The sequence below is a fragment of the Chrysemys picta genome, unplaced genomic scaffold (genome assembly GCF_011386835.1).
Source record: "Chrysemys picta bellii isolate R12L10 unplaced genomic scaffold, ASM1138683v2 scaf2365, whole genome shotgun sequence".
Lineage (NCBI taxonomy): Eukaryota > Metazoa > Chordata > Testudines > Emydidae > Chrysemys > Chrysemys picta.
The window spans coordinates 1-9,000 of NW_027055068.1; the positions used below are offsets into that span (position 1 = coordinate 1).

General features: G+C 50.2%; 1 pseudogene; it reads left to right on the top strand.

Annotated features, from left to right (window-relative positions):
• The first annotated feature begins 7 nt into the window (after positions 1-7).
• Positions 8-8,994, top strand: LOC135980249 (class I histocompatibility antigen, F10 alpha chain-like; annotated as a pseudogene).
• The last annotated feature ends 6 nt before the right edge of the window (positions 8,995-9,000 follow it).

The following is a 9,000-nucleotide window of genomic DNA, read 5'->3' on the forward strand; positions in this document are numbered from 1 at the left end:
ATCTTGGAGTTTCATAGTAATCAGGGTATTTTCCTGCCCATTCCCTTCCTCAAGCCGCACAAGAATAGGGAGGAATGACATCTCCACCCTCTGGATGTTAGGCAGGTGTCCTAAGCTGATCCATAAATCCACATCGCTCTGATAGGATGAAAACCCTACCCCTTTTGGCTCAGAGAATTTCATTGTGGATTACATTGTGCATTCACATGTGCTACGAGGAGGCAGGTATCCCACCACCTGCCTGCCTTACGGCCCATTCTGTGAGAGCACAAGCTTGCTCAGTGGCGTTCATGGCCCAGTCCTGATCCAGGACATTTGCAGAGCAGCGACCTGGGCGTCAGTACATACTTTTTCTTCCAACTACGCCATTACCCACCAAGTGAGAGATGACACTGGGTTTGGCTGGGCAGTGTTGTAATCCATGTGTCCATGAACTCCGAGCCCACCTCTTATGGTATTGCTTGGGAGTCCCCGAACATGGAAGGGACATGTGCAAACAGTTGAAGAAGAAAAAATGGTTACTAACCTTTCTGTAGCTGTTGTTACTTGTAATGTTTTCCACAAGTGATTAGTGATTTTTGGGTGTCTGATGTTCAGAGGCCGGGTGCTCCCACTTTCTGATCAGGCCCCTTTAAAGGGTCTCAGTTAGGTACCCAAAATCACTAGTCATTGCTGAAAATCTTGGCATTTACCTCGATGTATCTAATGCAGGGTGGGGGAGGGGTGAAAATATTTGGGAACCTGTGTGAGTTATTTTTGTGCCCCGACATTCTACCCAGTTTGCCAAGCTAGGGGTCTGTTCCGTTCCCCACGTTTCAGTGTTCCTCGTGATCCCCACAGTGTTCTCTGTTTACCACAGCCTCTCTCCTGCTCCCCTAAATCTCCTTCCTGTCCCCATCCCCCTTCCCTCCCCCCCAGTCTCCCTCCCTGCCTCCTATCAGCCCAGGGGTGGCTCCATTAACTGAGTCTGCTCTTGGTTGTGTGCGAGATGGGGGCCATTGTTGTGAAGATTAGCCTGGCTGTAGGAAAATGGTGGCTAGCTGAACTAAGGGCCGTCAGTGGCCTGATCCTCACAGGGAATCACCTTGAGACAGTGGCCATGTGAAAAAGAGGTCAAGTTGGTTCTTTGCCATTCCTAGACTGAGTTGGGGGCACGGTGGAGATGGGGCAGGGAAACAGAGTGACCATGGGCATTCTGTGAGATCATTAAACCTGAGCAGAGGGGGGGACAGACCTGTACCCCCTCCTCACAGGGGCATGGGGGTACTGTCAATGATGGAGGTGGGGGACCAAGTGACCCTGAGGACCCTGCAAAGTTAATACAACCAGAGCAGGAGAGAGTGGGGTACAGACACCCTGAACTCCCTCGCTTCTCCAGAATGACCCTGACTATGAGAACTGGGGGGATCCTCAGAGAGCAGAAGAGAGCTGGAGGGGATAGATCCCTGCAATATCCGGAGTACTCCATTTGGGGTTGTGCCACCCTGCTCCCCCTGCAGGGAACATACAAGAACAAGCAGCAGTGAGGTACTCCTTGAAGGTTGTGAGCTCTCTGCAGTGGGGGCTCTTTAGTGTACAAGACCCAACAGATGGAGAGGGCGCCCCCTGCGGGTTTGGGTTCCCTCCTGAAAGGAGCTGGGAGGGTGTAGGACCCAACAGCATAAGTGGGAACCCCATTTCTCAGGGGAGGGAGGGCCCAGTATCAAGAAGAAGAACCACTGGGCTACCTGCAGTGGGGTCTTGGTGAGATTTTCAGAGAGAGACTGCTTCTGACCCTCAGCTGTGTTTCAGGGTTTCACATTATCCAGACAATATTCGGCTGTGATCTCCGGGAAGACAACAGCATTCAGGGGTTTTACCAGGATTCATATGACGGACGAGACTTTCTTACCTTCGATAAGGAGACCATGACTTGGATAGCAGCAGATATTGGGGCTCAGATCACCAAGAGGAGATGGGATGCTGAAATAGATGATAACCAGGGATGGAATCACTACCTGGAGGGGGACTGTATTTCCTGGCTAAGGAGTGCTCTAGTGTACGGGAAGGAGACTCTACAGAGGAAAGGTAAGGCGGGGGACAAGCCCCACCTAGGGGGACACTACTGGCTACATCTCCATTCCCCAGCCCCAGTTCCAAACTGGAGCAGGTGGGTAGGGGGATATTCAGCGAACCTTGCACCAGGGATAGGTGGGGAAACAACCCCTTCCCCATCAGTTCTGCTGGAAAAAAAGATAAGAAATTGAAAATGTTAAAAGCAGTTCACTGTAGAGAAGCTGCATCTCCAGAGCCACTTGACCAAATGAGCGCAACTTCACATCACAAATTCTACCTCTTCGTCTGATGTGACACAGCCGTTATCAAGGCAATCTGTACTTGTGCATGTTAGAGCATTCTGCTTAATTATGGAAGTGCCACTTCTATGGACACCAGCTTCATTCACCATGTAATTCTTCCCTATTCACTGTCTGTACCATCATATTTCTTGTGTTGCCCCCAGCCCGTGTTCCATCAATGATGGTAGCTTTGTCCTTGTTGCCAAACTTCTCCTACAGTCATTTATGTGCTTCCTTCCATGCCATTCCCTACATGTGGAATTGTCCTCCCCATACTAACCTGGAAGAAGGCTCCCCTTGTCCTTAAAGTTTTCCCCCTCAAGACCTACCTTTGCTGCAACACTTTCATACTTACTTTTTGATTCTTTTATCAATAAGACACCAGATAATCACACTCAAATTTATTACCAAAGCTTTTTAGTTAAAGATTAATCACAAACATAGAAGGGAAGAGGTTAAATGCTTTAACACTCCAACTCAGGAGGACAGTCTGCTTCAAAATGTTAACTCACTATTACCTGTTTATGTACCTTGTCTGTTACCACATACACACATTTCCCAGATTAGTTAGCATCATTACACACCCTGATCTTTCCCTTCCCAAACAGTTTGCGCTTGCTGTTCAAGGTTACTTGAAATTTCTACCCAGTTTTTTGCAACAATTATACTAATTGCTTATTTCTCTCACAAACCTCAGCAGAACATTATCTTGTCCTTTGCCATCTTTACAAATGCCAACAAGAAAAATCCATACACAGCATTGTAATGGGTATTTCAGTGCCAGGGGGCTGGGAAACTGATTTTTCAACATTAGCATAATTCCTTTTGAAATCCATAATACTGGGGTAAATAGATTTGGTAACAACCTACAAGAAATTAGCCAATTCATATTAGCTCGTTTGAGGGGCAATTTAGCACTGTGTGTCACTTTTTGTTTAATGGGCCCTTTCCATCTCTAATTGGTCAGTTTATCCAGTCCAGTTTTTGCTCCCTGGCCAGGGCAAGATTCTCCTCTCTTTCAAATCCAGGGACTGAGAGGAGATGGGTACAAACCTAGTGTGTGATTGACACCTGTATCTGGAGTTTAGTGAAGCCTGTCAAGGTATTTGTGTCTCTGTGGTTTGGAGCAGAGGCCAGGTCAGGGACCTGGATTCAGGATTCACCGTTGCTGATACTGTGAATTCGGCACAGAAATCCTCTAACATGATGGTTCTCTCTCATCAGAGGGATTCTGTCTCATGGATTCTCATCCTCTCCCACTGCTCGGGTCTCAGAATGTCATGCTGCAAAGCTCTAGAAAATGCTGCCTGGATTAGAGCTTGAAAACACCTCACTTGAGTTTCTTCTTTTTCCCAGTGTGCCCAACAGCTAGAGTGAGCGACAGGTCATCTCGTGACGGCCTCACCACCCTCTCCTGTAAGGTCAGTGGATTCTACCCCCGGGACATCACCGTGACCTGGCTGAAAAATGGGGAGAGCAGACAGCAGGAGACCTACTCTGAAGGCATCCTACCCAATGGGGATGGGACCTACCAGACCTAGGTGACAATGGAGATTGATCCCAAGATCAAAGCCCATTATTCATGTCAAGTGGAGCACGAAAGCCTGTTAGAGCCACTCTCTGTCTCCTGGGGTAAGGAGTTTGTGTGTTTGCCTGTTTTCCTAGTGGGAGAGGGGGAATCCATTAAACTCAACCCCTGAAAAATTCTCATTTGGATTTATAGGCTGAAGCTGGACTTTCTCAGGGTCTGTGAGGCCCTGTCCTCTTTGGCTCTGTCCCCCTGCAGTCAAGTTCTTGTGCTAGAGTTGGGACCCACAGTGCCTGGGGCTCATGTCTTGCTCTCCAGTTTGCTGCCTCTGGGGCTGTTGGATACATCTCAGCAATACAGTGTCTCTGAAGGGAGAAGATTAACAATGAGTCATTAAGGCCTGAAGGGACCATTCTAATCATCTGATCTGAGCTCCTGCCTAGTCCAGGGCAGGGGGGAATCACAGTCTGGTCATCTGTGGGCAAACTAGCGCTGATCCTTCAGAAAGAGATTTCCATTCCAGATGTAGTCTCCAAGGGATGGAGAATTTATCACATCCCAGGAGAAGCTGAAATCTGCCCCTTATTTCCAGACAGAGTTGGTCTTGCTTCAGCTTCCAGCCCGTTCTCAACTTCATGCACTCGTGGTCCTGCCATGAGTGCAGGGGACGGGACTAGATAAGCTCTCGAGGTCCCTTCTAGTCCTAGGATTCAGCAGGTTCTCAGAAACACGATTCTATGGGCCCATGTGGCCAGAGGTAGAGATTTAATGTTGGGAGCAGCTTGTTTCTGTGCGCAGTGATGCTGGAAGAGAGGGTCTGGCCTTGGAATGGAGCGAGGAGGCAGATTAGAGCCCTGCATCGGGGGAGTGTCTCCTATGCCCCAGCACAAGGAAGTCGAGAAAGAATTTATTACCCATCTTTTTGCTTGTTTAATTGGGAAGTGGAAAAATGCAGCATTTGGAAGTGCAAACAATTTCTAAAAGGGCAGCCTGCACTGGAAATCTAGTCAACAGATGGTTTCACATCATAATCCTGCTACTACGTCCCCTGCCAATTTTTGTGTCATAAACCACATTTCCTTATTCTCTTAGAAATATTTTTCTTTTTGCTGTATTATTATGTGGATCTTTCAGACAACAGGAGAAGCTGATTAATGAAACTTAAAGTGTATACAGAACTTGGGGTTTAACAGGTTCATATAAACCAAGAACAGTATTAAAATATCTCTGTCGTCCCCTCTTCACTTCCTGCCCCCTCAAAAAACACGCATAGTGTCTAACTATATTCATGGCAGGGAAATCCAGAGCTTTGAGGTCAGTTTCCAGTTTGTCACCAGAATCACAGAATGGGACTGTGTTCCATTAGTCATGAAAGTCAGGGTGGTCAAGGGGGAGTTAGGGGCTGGGAGCCAGGACTCCTGGGTTCTGTTTCTGGAAGGGGAGTGGGGGCAGGTGGGTTAGGGGAGGAGGGGCTGGAAGTCAGGATTCCTGGGGTCTATTCCTGGCTCTTTCACTGACTCACTGTGTGATCTTCAGCAAGTCTCCCCCTTTCCCGTTTAGGGACGAGACTGACATTTGTGCTCTCCCATAGTTCGGTTTATGAAGGTTGATTAATGTTATAAAAGTCTTCTATTTTAAGTGCTAAATATTTATTATGAATTGAAGTGGTAGAGGCTGGGTCTAGTGTCCAGGACTTTCTGTGGTGGGGTATAATGCCTGGTAGGTGCATGGTGGCTGCATTGGAAGGGGTGGATGGTTGCAGGATTCAGCCCTTATCTGGGGAGCTGACTGACTGATCCCTGCACTGGGACGAAAGGGGGGTTTTAGTGGGGGATTTTTCCCCATTGCTCATTCTCTCCATTCCATTTCAGAACCAAATAATAGTCTGATTCCCATTGTGGCTGGAGTTATCACTGCAGCTGTCCTGATTGGTGTTATAATCGGAGTATTCTTCTGGAAAAAGCAATGCCCAGGTAAAGTGGCTGGGTTGGGGGCATTTCCTGGACTTGCCGGGCCCTGCACACCTACCTAAGGCCAACAGCAATACAGGAGCCAGTGTCAGTACTGTGTGACTGTCCCACTGTGGGACTGAGCTAATGACCCCGATGGGAGCTGCTGGAGGGCCAGACCCAGAACCTTGGTGCGGGTTACAGTTTATATGAGGCTTGGTTTTCCAGCGAGCCCAGCAGCCAGTGGGCTGAGATCTTTGGAAACTGTCTTGTGTCTTTCTCTCCCGCCGATAGTGAGCGCCTGGGACCTTGAGTCCATTACTGGCGCCAGGGGTCCTGTTTCTGAGCTGTGGACACAGATCGGAGTCGGTTCCTATCTCGGGAGCGGCATTCACTGAAATTTGCCTTCTCTCTGCAGGGAGGACAGGAGACGGCTACGCTGTAGCTCAGGGTAAGTGACAAGAGACCCATCGCCTCTTTTCAAGTGACCATCTCTGAACAGCCATCAGTATTTGCTTGTGGATTTTAGCCTGGAGCCACTGACAGGAGATCCTCGCTCCCACTCATAGACCTTGTCTACAGTGAGGCTTTTCGGGAAATCTCCAACTATTGCTCTAGTACCATAGAATCCTAGAACAGGAAGGGACCTCGAGAGGACATCTAGTCCAGTCCCCTGCACTCAAGGCAGGACTAGATATTATCTAGACCAGGGATCTCAAACTCAAATGACCACGAGGGCCACATGAGGACTAGTGCATTGGCCCGAGGGCCACATCACTGACACCCCTCCCCTGTTGCCCCCAGCCCTGCCCCAACTCTGCCCCTTCTATTAGGCCCCGCCCCTTCCCTGCCTTTCCCACCCCTTCCCTGCCCCCATTCCAACCCCTTTCCTTGAAGTCCCCACCCTAACTCCACCCCCTCCCTGCTCCCAGGGGGTGCAGGAGGGGTGCGGGGTGTGGCCAGGGCTCAGGGCAGGGAGTTGGGGTGCAGGATGGGTGCAGGGTGCGGCAGGGGGCTCAGGGAAGGGAGTTGGGGTGCAGGAGGGTTGGGGTGCGGGCTCCGGCCCAGTGCCACTTACCTAGAGCAGCTCCGGGGCCAGGACAGGCTCCCTGCCTGCCTGCCCTGGCCCAGCGCCACTCCGGGAAGCAGCCGGAACCACATGCCTGCGGCCCCTGGGGAAGGGGCCACAGGGCTCCGTGCACTGGCCTTGCTGCTCCTCCAGATACCTCCCCCGAAGCTCCCATTGGCCGCGGTTCCCCGTTCCCGGCCAATGGGCGCTGCGGAGGGGCGGTGCCTGGAAGGGAGGGCAACGCACAGAGCCCTCTGCCCCCACCCCCACGCCCCGCCGCCACAGGGACGTGGTGCCGGCCGCTTCAGGGAGCGGCGCAGGGCTTGCGGTGCCACGGGGGCTATAGTTTGCCCACCCCTGGCCTGGAGGGGGTGGGGAGTGGGCCACGGGGAGCTTTGCAGGCTGCAGGAACTAGCCCCACAGGCCGCATGTTTTAAGACCTCTGATATAGACCATCCCTGACTAACCTGTTCTTAAAACCTCCAATGAGAGAGATTCTACAACCTCTCTAGGCAATTTATTCCAGTGCTTAACCATCCTGACAAGATTTTTTTCCCTAATGTCCAACCTAGACCTCCCTTGTTGCAATTTAAGCCCATTGCTTCTTGTCCTGTCCTCAGAAGTTGATGAATACAATTTTTCCCCTCCTCCTTGTAACAACCTTTTATGTACTTGAAAACTGTTATCATGTCCCCTCTCTGTCTTCTCTTCTGTGACTAAACAAACCGAATTCTTTCGATCTTTCCTCATAGGTCATGTTTTCTAGATCTTTAATCATTCGTGTTGCTCTCCCGTGGACTTTCTCCAATTTGTCCACATCCTTCCTGGGCACAATACTCCAGTTCAGGCCTAATCAGCACAGAGTAGAGAGGAAGAATTACTCCTTGTGTCTTGCTTACAACACTCGGGCTAATCATCCCAGAATGATGTTGCCTTTTTTTGCAACCGTGTTACACGGTTGACTCATATTTAGCTTGTGATCCACTATGACCCCACTTTCCTTTCTGTGGTACTTCTTCCTAGGCGTCATTTCCCAATTTTGATGTGTGCAATTGATGGTTTCTTCCTAAGTGGGGTAATTTACATTTGTCCATATTGAATTTCATCCTGTTTACTTCAGATTGTTTCTCCAGTTTGTCCAGATCATTTTGAATTTTAATCCTGTCCTCCAAAGCATTTGCAACCCCTTCCTGCTTAGTATCGCCACAATCTTAATAAGTGTACTCTCTATGCCATTATCTAAACCCTTGATGAAGCCATTGAACAGAACCAGACCCAGAACTGATCCCTGAGGGTATGTCTACACTACGAGAGTAGTTCGATTTTACTTAAAGCGAATTTGTGGAACTGATATTACAAAGTCAAACGTGTGTATCCACACTAAGGACAGTAATTCGACTTTGTGAGTCCACAGTAACGGGGCAAGCGTCATTGGAAGCGGTGCACTGTGGGCAGCTATCCCACAGTTCCCGCAGTCCCCGCTGCCCATTGGAATTCTGGGTCGAGCCCCCAATGCCTGCTGGGGCAAAAAATGCGTCAAGGGTGGTTTTGGGTAACTGTCGTCATTCAACCCTCACTCCCGCCCTCCCTCCCTGAAAGCGCCGGCGGGCGATCAGTTCGCGCAGTTTTCTGGTGATTGACAGCGCGGACGCCACAGCACTGCGAGCATGGATCCCGCTGCGATCATCGCTGCAGTTATGGCCGTTGTCAACACCTCGCACCTTATCATCCACCTTTTTCAAAGGCAGATGCTGAGAAATCGGGCGAGGAGGCTACGGCAGCGCAGTGAGGACATTAAGTCTGAGAGGGGCACAGACCTCTCGCAAAGCACGGGACCCCGCGCCGTGGACATCATGGTGGCAATGGGTCATGTTGATGGTGTGGAACGGCGATTCTGGGCCCGGGAAACAAGCACGAACTGGTGGGACCGCATAGTGCTGCAGGTCTGGGATGAATCACAGTGGCTGCGAAACTTTCGGATGCGTAAGGGAACTTTCCTGGAACTTTGTGAGTTGCTGTCCCCTGCCCTGAAGCGCAAGGACACCCGGATGCGAGCAGCCCTGACTGTCCAGAAGCGAGTGGCCAAAACCCTCTGGAAGCTTGCAACGCCAGATAGCT